Raw genomic sequence first — 11,555 nt, forward strand, 5'->3', positions numbered from 1 at the left:
GGGGGATCTTGGGATATCCTCGAAGACATGAAACGTTTCCCGTGAAGCCCTGCTTTGGCCACCTGCCCGTCCCCTACAAAGTGCCCGCTTACCCGCCTTAGAAAAGAAAAGCTCTGTTCCGTCTCCGTTTGAGACACCTTCGGATTTCTGGAACTGGAGCATTCTCCCTACTGCAAGGCCCTTTGAATGGAGTCTCTCCTCACTGAAGTCCACACATGTTTCTGTTTGACACACGGGTCCCTCGAGCTGGGGACGCAATCAGTCTCTGAATGGGCACCTGTTGCAGGTCAGCAGCCCGGCGTCAGATGACCCCATCAGGCAATACGCCCTCTGCTGGGGGTGTCTCCTTGTGATCCAGAGGGCCCAGCGTCACCCTTTTTTTTTTTCTTGATTGAGATACATCTGGCATATAACACTGTGTAAATTTAAGGTGTACAACAGACTGATTTGATACGTTTATATAAAAATAGGATTGTCACCATAGCATTAATTCCCATGGTGTCACGGATTTATCATGTCTTCCAGGGTTGAGAACACTTAACATCGAGTCTCTTAGCAACCCTAATGTTTATGAGACATGTATGTTGTTCAGAATCCTTGCACAGTGTATCAGGTAACCAGCCGCAGCCTTAACCAACATCTCTCCCATTCCCCCACTGCTAGCCCCGGGGAACTGGTATTTCACTGGCTTTTATGACTTAAGTTTTTTTCTTAGATTTTATTTATTTATTTGACACAGAGGGAGACAGAGCACAAGTAGGCAGAGAGGCAGGCAGAGGCAGAGGGAGAAGCAGGCTCCCCGCTGAGTAGGGAGCCCGATGTGGGGCTCGATCCCAGGACCCCGGGATCATGACCTGAGCTAAAGGCTGACACTTAACGGACTGAGCTGCCCAGTGATTTAAGTTTTTGTTTTGTTTTGTTTTGTTAGATTCCACATATAAAAAATATATGGTGGGACACCTGGGAATCTCAGTCAGTTAAGCAGCCAACTCTTTGTTTCAGCTCAGGTCATGATCTCAGGGTCTGGGAATCGAGACCCACATCAGGCTCACTCTCTCTCAAATAAATATATAAATCTTATACATGTAATATATATTAAGTACTATGTATATGTTATATGTGTTAAATATTAAATGTACATATTTAATATTAATATATAATATTAATAATATATAGAAATATACATAATATAGATTTAATATTAAATATATATTAAGTACTATATATATGCATACAAATATATATTAAACACTATATATGTATATAGTATTTGTCTTTCTCTGACTTATCTCACCAATGTTCCCTATGTTTACCCATGTTGTCCCAAATGGCAGAATTTCCTTTTTTCTTATCGCTAAATAGCATTTTATTATATATATACACCACATCTTTTTTCATCCTATCCATCTGTCGGTTGGTAGACATGACACTTGGGCTGTTTCTGTATCTTGGTTATGGTGACTAATGCTGTAATAAATATGGGGCACAGCATCTCCTGCATAATCCACCTTCATTCCCTTTGGCTATGTACTTTGGCTGTAAGGGTCACATAGTCTGAGCCAGTTTCCTGAGTGGAGCAGTTCCATCCCAACCCCACTGGGCCCAGTGCACGCTGGGGCTGAAACCCCTCAGGCAGACGAGTGTCGGGTTTCAGCCCAGAGACAGGTCCAGGCCAGGGGGATCTGTGAGTTCAGCATCCCAAAAAGCAGCTGCTTTTCTCTGGCAGCAGCAGTGCAGAGGCTCTACGGTCAGACAGCTGTGCCCAAGTCCAAGTAAAGATGTTCGGAGCCCTTTCTACCTCGTCATTCTTCGAGCCCAAACTGACCCTTCAAAAATAAGCACACCAGGGGCGCCTGAGTGGCTCAGTGGGTTAAAGCCTCTGCCTTCAGCTCAGGTCATGATCCCAGGGTCCTGGGATCGAGCCCCGCATCAGGCTCTCTGCCTGGCGGGGAGCCTGCTTCCTCCTCTCTCTCTGCCTGCCTCTCTGCCTACTTGTGATCTTTGTCTGTCAAATAAATAAATAAATAAAATCTTTAAAAAAAGAAAAAAAAAAGCATACCAGGTGGGAGAAGTGGCTGCCGCTCAGGTCAGATACCTGACTTTCCAAGAGCTCATTAGCAACTAAAATCTGCTTTGTAAAACTCCGTAAGTCTATCTCCCCATGGAGATGGGCTCTCTTCGTGTTGCCTCCCTTCCCCAGCGGCTCCAAAAGGCAAGCGGCACAGCAAAAATCATCACTTCTAGAGACTCATTCTAGTCCCAAAATTCAAAATTTAAATCTCAGCCTGTTCACAGGTGGCAGGAAGCAAGGGAGTGTGGCCCCTGAAACATTCTCTGAAGCTTCCTCCTATTGGGATGATGCCGCTGGTGTTTAGGTTAAAAGCACATGAACTTGAGGTGCAGAATACGAAGCCTTGTCTTTAAAAGTCCTCCTCTCGGGCACCTGGGTGGCTCAGTGGGTTAAGCCTCTGCCTTTGGCTCAGGTCATGATCTCAGGGTCCTGGGATCGAGTCCCGCATCGGACTCTCTGCTCAGCGGGGAGACTGCTCCCCACCCCACCTCTCTGCCTACTTGTGATCTCTCTTCCTCTGTCAAATAAGTAAATAAAATCTTTGAAAAAAATTTAAAAAGAAAAAGTCCTCCTCTAGGGCACCTGGGTGGTGGTAGTCGGTTGAACGTCCAATTCTTTGTTCTTGGCTCCAGCTCAGGCCATGATCTCAGGGTCATGAGATCGAGCCCCTCATCGGGTTCCACGCTCAGCACAGAGTCTGCTTGAGTTTCTCTCTGCCTCTCCCTCTGCTCCACTCCTCCCCCATCTAAGCAATAAATCTTTTTTAAAAGTCCCCCATTCTACCCTCTTGTTGTAAGCTCGCTCAAACCCTGAGCAGTAGGTCTAACGTTTACAAGGTTAACAACAGCTGGAGAGGGTGGGTGTGACAATGCCACCGAGTTTTCTCTGTTAGGGAAGCTCAGTGCTTCCCTCCTCTCCCCTCTCTTTTTTTGGTCTGGTTTAGCTATAACTTTGTCTCATGGAGTGAAGAAACGATCCAAGCTTCCAAGAGTCCTCTCCGTATGGAGTCACACAGAACACACGTAATTCCCCCGCAACAAGTTGTGGCAAGACAGGTGAATTATGTCTACGAAGAAAGCCCATTAGACACTCAGTAACCAAAATTTCTACTGCACACAGGCACACTCTGCCTAGCCTGAGTTAGAATTCCTGACACCCAGAAGGAAAAACCACGTTATTTGTACTGTCTCAACACAGTGCCTAGACTTTACCCGAGGGGATGGTGAAAACCCTACAGAAATCCAAGTTCCCAGCTGTCAGAGGTCAGAGTATCTTTAACAACATCTGTTCTCATTATTTCCTTGTATTTGACACAGAGAAATTGACAGCGCGTACTCCTTGGTAATGGGATGGGGAAATACGTTTCTCACGAACCTTTTGTCAGAATATATTGGTAAAGTCTTTCTGGAAGACTCTCAGACAATGTGGCTCCAAATGTAAAATGTGACATTACGCTAGTAAGCCCATAAAGAACTGAATCACTCAGACGTTGCTGGTAGGAATATAAAATATCATGGATACTCTGGAAAACAGTTCCGTAATTTCATTTAAAACAAACCATGCATTTACATTGCACACTTGAGCATGTATCCCAGAGGAGGGAAAAAAAAAACTTTTGTTTATGCAAAAACCTGCATGTGAGTGTTTATAGCAGCTCTATTCAAGCCCGGAAACAACCCAAATGTCCTCTAACAAGCGCTTGGTTAAACAAAAGTGTAGCAGGTAGAATACTGAACAGCAATAACAGGAGCTATGGAAATTAAGAAAAGGAAACCTCGCTACAATGGAGCCGGAAGGCCAGAAGGGGGCGCTCTCACACTGTCCCACCATCGTCAGGAAGCGACGATTGCCAGTTTTATAGAGCACCCAGTGACGGGTATGAACGAGGGAACGGATTGCATGGAGCCCTGGGTGTTGTATGCAAACGATGAATTGTGGAACCCGACATCAAAAACTAATGAAGTACTGTACGGTGACTAACATAACACAATAAAAAAAAAAATTTTAAGATTTTATTTATTTATTTGACAGAGATCACACGTAGGCAGAGAGGCAGGCAGAGCGAGAGGGGGAAGCAGGCCTCCCGCTGAGCAAAGAGCCCGATGACCCTGAGATCCCACTGAGCCACCCAGGCACCCCACAATAAAAAAATTTTAATTAAAAAATAGTGTCAATTACAGAAGCGTCTGGGCTGCTCAGTTTATTGAGCATCTGCCTTCGGCTCAGGTCATGATCTCAGGGTCCTGGGATCAAGCTCTGCATGGGGCTCCCTGCTCAGTGGGGAACCTGCTTCTCCCTCTCCCTCTGCTGCTCCCCCCATGTGCACTCCCTAGGTCTATCAAATAAGTAAAAATCTTTTCTTTTTTTTTTTTTAAAGTGTCAATTACAGACCCCAACAGAAGAATTCTCAACAGGAAAGAATCCTCCGAGGCTCAGGAAAAGACTGCATCGCCTCTGGCAGCATCCACCGCCTCCCCTACAGGACAGCAGCTCGGCCAGGGACAGACTCATCACCCTGAACGCCTGCCCTTTGTCCAGTGGACTTTCCTTGGAAGTGACCTCTTCCAACTTCCACCTGCAGAAAAGAACATTTCTCTCCTTTGTTGGACTACCTGTGGTTTCTGCTACTGCTGCTTGCCCCCAAACTGCAATTCTCTGCTCTTCTGAATAAACCCATTTTTGCTGGTAACATAACTCTTCTTCTTAAGGTCAACGAACAAACTATTGATGCAAGCAACAATTTGGTTGGATTTCCAGGTCATTATGCTGAATGAAAAAAGCCAATTTCAAAAGCTTACACTGCAGGGTTCCATTTATGTAACATTGTTTTGAAGGTTAGCAAGACATGTTTTGTTATGTTCAGTTAGCGGGCGTATAGTATGTAACATTTTTGAAATGAAATTGCAGGGACAGAGACCAGAGTAGCGGTTGCCAGGGGTGAGGGGTGAGGGGAGGGGGTGGGGTGTCTGGCTATAAGGGTATCAGTGGGGTGGCCCATGAGGATGGGCCGGCTCAGTTTCTGGATTGCAGGGGTGGTTACATAAAACTACATAAAATCACATAGATATATATACACAGACACTCAGAGTGTTTATAGAACTGGTAATACAGTGTCAATTTCCTGGTTTTTTATATACTACGGTGTAAGATCAGGGGCAGAGGGAGAGAGGGAGAGAATCTCAGGCAGACTCAGAGAGGAGCACAGAGCCTGACATGGGGCTTGAACTCACGACCCCGAGATCATGAGCTGAGCTGACATCCAGTCTGCTGCTTAACCAAATGAGCCACCCAGGCGGCCCATATATAACCGTATTTTTATAAAGCTTTGGTATTTGAGAGCATAACCCTGCAGTTGTTCTAGACGATCTTCAGTGTTCATGGCCCTTTAAATATCTCTGTACATTTTAGGATCAGTTTGTCATTTTCCACATATTTCGAACTGAGCGACCCAGATGCCCCTCTTTCAATTTCTTTATAAATTCTTTTACTTCTAACATTATAATTTTCACTAATATACAGGAATACCATTGAATTTTTCATTTTTATGTCATGCCTTGAATTTGCTAATTCTAATATATTTTTAAATTTTTTTTTAATTTTTTATTTTTTATAAACATATATTTTTATCCCCAGGGGTACAGGTCTGTGAATCAACAGGTTTACACACTTCACAGCACTCACCAAAGCACATACCCTCCCCAATGTCCATAATCCCACCCCCTTCTCCCAACCCCCCTCCCCCCAGCAACCCTCAGTTTGTTTTGTGAGATTAAGAGTCACTTATGGTTTGTCTCCCTCCAAATTCCATCTTGTTTCTTTTTTTTTTTTTTAAAGATTTTATTTATTGATTTGAAAGACAGAGATCACAAGTAGGCAGAGAGGCAGGCAGAGAGAGAGGAAGAAGCAGGCTCCCTGCCAAGCAGAGAGCCCGATGCGGGGCTCGATCCCAAGACCCCGGGATCATGACCCGAGCTGAAGGCAGAGGCTTTAAACCACTGAGCCACCCAGGCGCCCCCCATCTTGTTTCATTGATTCTTCTTCTACCCACTTAAGCCCCCATGTTGCATCATCACTTCCTCATATCAGGGAGATCATATGATAGTTGTCTTTCTCCGCTTGACTTATTTCGCTAAGCATGATACGCTCTAGTTCCATCCATGTCGTCGCAAATGGCAAGATTTCATTTCTTTTGATGGCTGCATAGTATTCCATTGTGTATATATACCACATCTTCTTGATCCATTCATCTGTTGATGAACATCTAGGTTCTTTCCATAGTTTGGCTATTGTGGAATTGCTGCTATACATTCGGGTGCACGTGCCCCTTTGGATCACTACGTTTGTATCTTTAGGGTAAATACCCAATAGTGCAATTGCTGGGTCATAGGGCAGTTCTATTTTCAACATTTTGAGGAACCTCCATGCTGTTTTCCAGAGTGGCTGCACCAGCTTGCATTCCCACCAACAGTGTAGAAGGGTTCCTCTTTCTCCGCATCCTCGCCAGCATCTGTCATTTCCTGACTTATTGATTTTAGCCGCTCTGACTGGTGTGAGGTGATATCTCAGTGTGGTTTTGATTTGTATTTCCCTGATGTCGAGTGATATGGAGCACTTTTTCATGTGTCTGTTGGCCATCTGGATGTCTTCTTTGCAGAAATGTCTGTTCATGTCCTCTGCCCATTTCTTGATTGGATTATTTGTTCTTTGGGTGTTGAGTTTGCTAAGTTCTTTATAGATTCTGGACACTAGTCCTTTATCTGATATGTCGTTTGCAAATATCTTCTCCCATTCTGTCAGTTGTCTTTTGATTTTGTTAACTGTTTCCTTTGCTGTGCAAAAGCTTTTGATCTTGATGAAATCCCAATAGTTCATTTTTGCCCTTGCTTCCCTTGCCTTTGGCGTTGTTCCTAGGATATTTTTAAATTTTTTAAAAGATTTATTTTTAGGGCGCCTGGGTGGATCAGTGGGTTAAGCCTCTGCCTTCAGCTCAGGTCATGATCCCAGGGTCCTGGGATCGAGCCCCACATTGGGCTCTCTGCTCAGCAGGGAGCCTGCTTCCCCCCTCTCTCTGCCTGCTTCTCTGCCTACTTGTGATCTCTGTCAAATAAATAAATAAATATTATTTTAAAAATAAATTTATTTTTATTTTTTAGACAGAGCATGTGTGTGGGGGGGAAGGGGCGAAGAGAGAAGGAGGAGAAACCTAAGCAGGTTCCACACCCCTGGTGAAGCCCCAATGGGGCTTGATCCCACGACCCTGACATCATGACCTGAGATGAAATCAGGAGTCCATCAGGTAACCAACCAAGCCACCCAGCACCCTTCTATTTTATTTATAGATTCTTTGGGATTTCCTACATACATGATAATATCTGCAAATAATTCATTTTCCTTCTACTCTTTGTTTAGTTATGGTTTCCAAGCACTGGCTAAAATCCATAATTAGAGATAACATGTGAGAATAGACATTCTTGTGTTATTCTTTTTTTTTTTAAGATTTTATTTATTTATTTGACAGAGAGAAATCACAAGTAGGCAGAGAGGCAGGCAGAGAGAGAGAGAGGGAAGCAGGCTCTCCGCTGAGCAGAGAGCCCGATGCAGGACTCGATCCCAGGACTCTGAGATCATGACCTGAGCTGAAGGCAGCGGCTTAACCCACTGAGCCACCCAGGCACCCCTCTTGTGTTATTCTTGATCTCAGAAGATTGCTTCTGGTGTGGAACTATTAAGAACTGCTTGCCAAGGTTTTGTCAGTGTGTGTGAGTGTGTGTATATCAGATCAGTGAGACAAAGATCCACGAGTTGTTGTTGTGAGCTGGGTACAGGTTCCACTACTTGACATGTATTAATTCTTTCATTCCTAGTATTCCAAGTATTAGCCTCATTCAACAATGGAGAAAGAGAGGCAGAGAGGCTCACTTACCTGGATATGGTCACACAACCGTTAAGTGGTCACACCGGTACCTATACCTAAGCAGTCTGAGTTCACATTTGGGTGCTTAAGCACAACACCCAAGCCCAGAAGGTTTCACTGGAGAATTCTACCAAATATTTAAAGAATAATCAGAATTAATTCTTCACAATCTCTTCCAGAAAATAAAAGACGCCAGTATAATCCCAATTCCAAAATTGGGGGGTGGTGGGGGAAGAGGGGTATGGAGGAAGATAAAGTAAAAAAGAAAAGGAAAAGTAAGAAAAGAAAAAACTAGACTAAAATGAAACATTTGAGGGGCGCCTGGGTGGCTCAGTGGGTTAAGCCTCTGCCTTAGCTCGGGTTATGATCTCAGGGTCCTGGGATCGAGTCCCGCATCGGGCTCTCTGCTCAGCCTGCTTTCCTTCCTCTCTCTGCTGCCTCTCTGCCTACTTGTGATCTCTCTCTCTGTGTCAAATAAATAAAATCTTTAAAAAAATAAAATGAAACATTCAAAGCAATCACAGAAATTTGAGTATTTTGTTAGGTTTGATAATGGCTTTGTGGTTTTGTAAAAAAAAAATAGCCAATATTAAAGAGATGCCTATTGAAATAGATAGGTGTGATATAAGGTATCAGGGATTTGTTTTACATTATCTCAGCATTTGAAATAAAAAGAAGGGATAGATTAAGCAAACGTAAAATCCTGATAACTTGAATTTGAGAGATGACTATGTGGGGAACCATTATATTTTCTCTTCTTGAGATTTTTCATAATTAAGAATTAAAATCTTGAATTTTGGCAACCTGTGGAAATCCTGCTACTTGTGGGAAATAGGGCAATAGTTTTAAACTTCTCAAGCCCGTTACAATGGGGATTACCATCATCTGCCTCCCCGAGGCTCCAATCCATATGAACGGTGTCCCTGGGGCGCCTGCGTGGCCCAGTCCGTTAAGCATCTGCCTTTGGTTCAGGTCATGATTCCAGGGTCGAGGCATCCAGTCCTGCATCAGGCTCCTGCTCAGCTGGGAGCCTGCTTCTCCCTCTGCCTGCTGCTCCCGCTGCTTGTGTGCTCTGTCAAATAAATAAAAATCTTTAAAAAAGAAAAGAAAAAAGAAAAAGAAAAAAACGGAAAGAAAGAAAAGAAAGAATGGTGTGCCTGCAGTACCCATCCTCCCAACCCCCTGTGGATGTTAAGATTCCCTCACTGGACAGAGCCATCCATCCCTGAGGCTGGACCAGGTATGCAAGGAAGAAAAGACATCTCACTTCCCTGAATTCACTGAACTGTTTTCCTTTAGAAGAGAAGCAAAACGAAGAGTCATCTATAAAACCAGGTCTGCCCGACCCTCCTGACTACTCAGTCTGGGCATCACCTGGTAGGAAGTGGAACATTTAACCAGCTATGACGACTGGCTCCTCCCTTACTTGAAACACTTGCTCATACACGCTTTTCCTTAAAGATGATCTTCACCGTTCTTACCTGCGAAGACCGCCCCCACCTGAGACCCTTGCCGCTCTCACCTCTCTGCCTGGGCTTCTGAATCAAATCCTCCCCATTCTTTTTCTTTCCCAAGTCTCCCAAGTGCAGCCACACTATCTTGCCCTAATTACCAAGGACAGAAGTTCCAGAATCACGGATTTGGAAAGAAATCTCAGCAAAGATTTTTATTGGCCGAGTTGTCTGGTTTTACTTTCAAAAGCAAGGCTTGTTTATGTCTGCCTGGGACCTGTTGCCCACAGGGCTCCCAAAACTCATTCTCTCCAGCAAGGATCCTACCCTCGGAAGCCTCAGCCTCGTTGTTTCTATAAACATTCACTGCATAGACATTACATGATAAAACATGATGTCTGCCCTGGGGTTCCTCTGCCCACTGAGCTTTCCAGCTAGAGAATAAACAGCATTAGCCACATCTAATTTGCTTTTGAGGCCATCTATTAAATTCTTTTTTTTTAAAGATTTTATTTATTTATTTGACAGAGATCACAAGTAGGCAGAGAAGCAGGCAGAGAGAGGGGGGAAGCAGGCTCCCTGCTGAGCAGAGAGCGGATGTGGGGCTCGATTCCAGGACTCTGAAATCATGACCTGAGCCAAAGGCAGAGGATTTAACCCACTGAGCCACCCAGGGGCCCCTAACTGTGTTTATCTTTGAGTAGATACAAGCACATTTGGAAAAGTGCTTTGAGAGAGCATTAGAAAAGCAGACACAGTTCAGACCACACATGAAAATAGAATTCCAGACTACAACCCGCAGCAAGGACCAACCTACCGAGAAGACCAATCCTCTTACCAACAGCCCACGAGGACAGCCTGCTTTGAGTCACACTTGTGGGAAGCTAGATTGCTATCTCCAGCGACAATCCAGGAAGACAAATAGTAACCTCTTTAAGAATTGACCCTAAATGGTCAGGACTTGATTAATAACCAAGAGCTTCCCTGATTTTTGTCCCTGCTTCTAACTTAGGACCAGCTCCTAAGAAACCCAGATATATACCCTAACCAGGGACCTCCAGCGTCCCTGTGCCAACAACCATCAATCAGGACACAGCCGAAGCCTTCTCTTTCTTCCACTAGGAAGCTTTCCCATCCCTCGGCCTGCCTTTGAGTCTCTGCCCAATTGCAAGTGACAGGAGCCAACTCCCTTATTCCAGCCAGCTCGGAGTAAATGGTGCCCCAATCTATTAAATTCTTAATGAGTTGCTGCATTTGTCAAATCCAGGACTGTTAGATTTTTCTTTTTTTAATTATTGCAGTTCTCTGGTGAAATTCTCTGTATTTTCATGAACATAATAGAAGCTATTTTAAAAATCCATGTTTGGCAACTCCAATTTCTGGATCACGGTGGGTCAATTTCAATCACCTTTTTCTTTGTTTTGGGTCAGTTAGTCTTTATTTTTCCTGAAAAGAATTAATTTAGGTTTTAGCCAGACATTGCTTATAAAAATATGTGGAGGCTCTGCCTGGTATCTTTGTCCACAGAGGATTTTTTTTCCTTCTGGCAAGCAAGACAAATACCGAGAGGCCATTTTTATCCCATCAAGATTACTCAGGAGGGTAGGGAAATGAGCAGTCCTGTGTACTTTTGGAAGATAACTGCCCAGTATATACCAAATCTAAAAGCCATTATTCTTGGATATAGCACCGGTTCTAGAAATTTCTTCCAAGGAAATAACAGTACGAAAGCATGAGAATGCATGTCATTGTTCTAATTTTTCATTGAACTGCTTAGAAGATACAAACTGAACATTCGACAGGGAATTGGTTAAAATCTGTTACGTGTTTGTAGACCAATATTGGTAGAAAATCCTTCCAACATATTACTGAGGGAAGAAAATCAAGTTACACTATCGTATGCATATTATGCTAGTTTTGTAAAACTGAACAGATCCATATCCATAAGCACAGACACTCTAAAAATATCCAGTATTGTTTACGTGTGTCAGCAATGTCACGTGAGTGCTTTTTCTGAATTATTTTGCTTACCTAAAACCTTCAGATATTATTTTTTAGGAAAAAAAATCAAATTTTACATGGGGAAGAAAGAAAAGATTCTCCAGAAGACAGAGGCATG

Source organism: Mustela nigripes, chromosome 17 (assembly GCF_022355385.1).
Source record: "Mustela nigripes isolate SB6536 chromosome 17, MUSNIG.SB6536, whole genome shotgun sequence".
Classification (NCBI taxonomy): Eukaryota; Metazoa; Chordata; class Mammalia; order Carnivora; family Mustelidae; genus Mustela; species Mustela nigripes.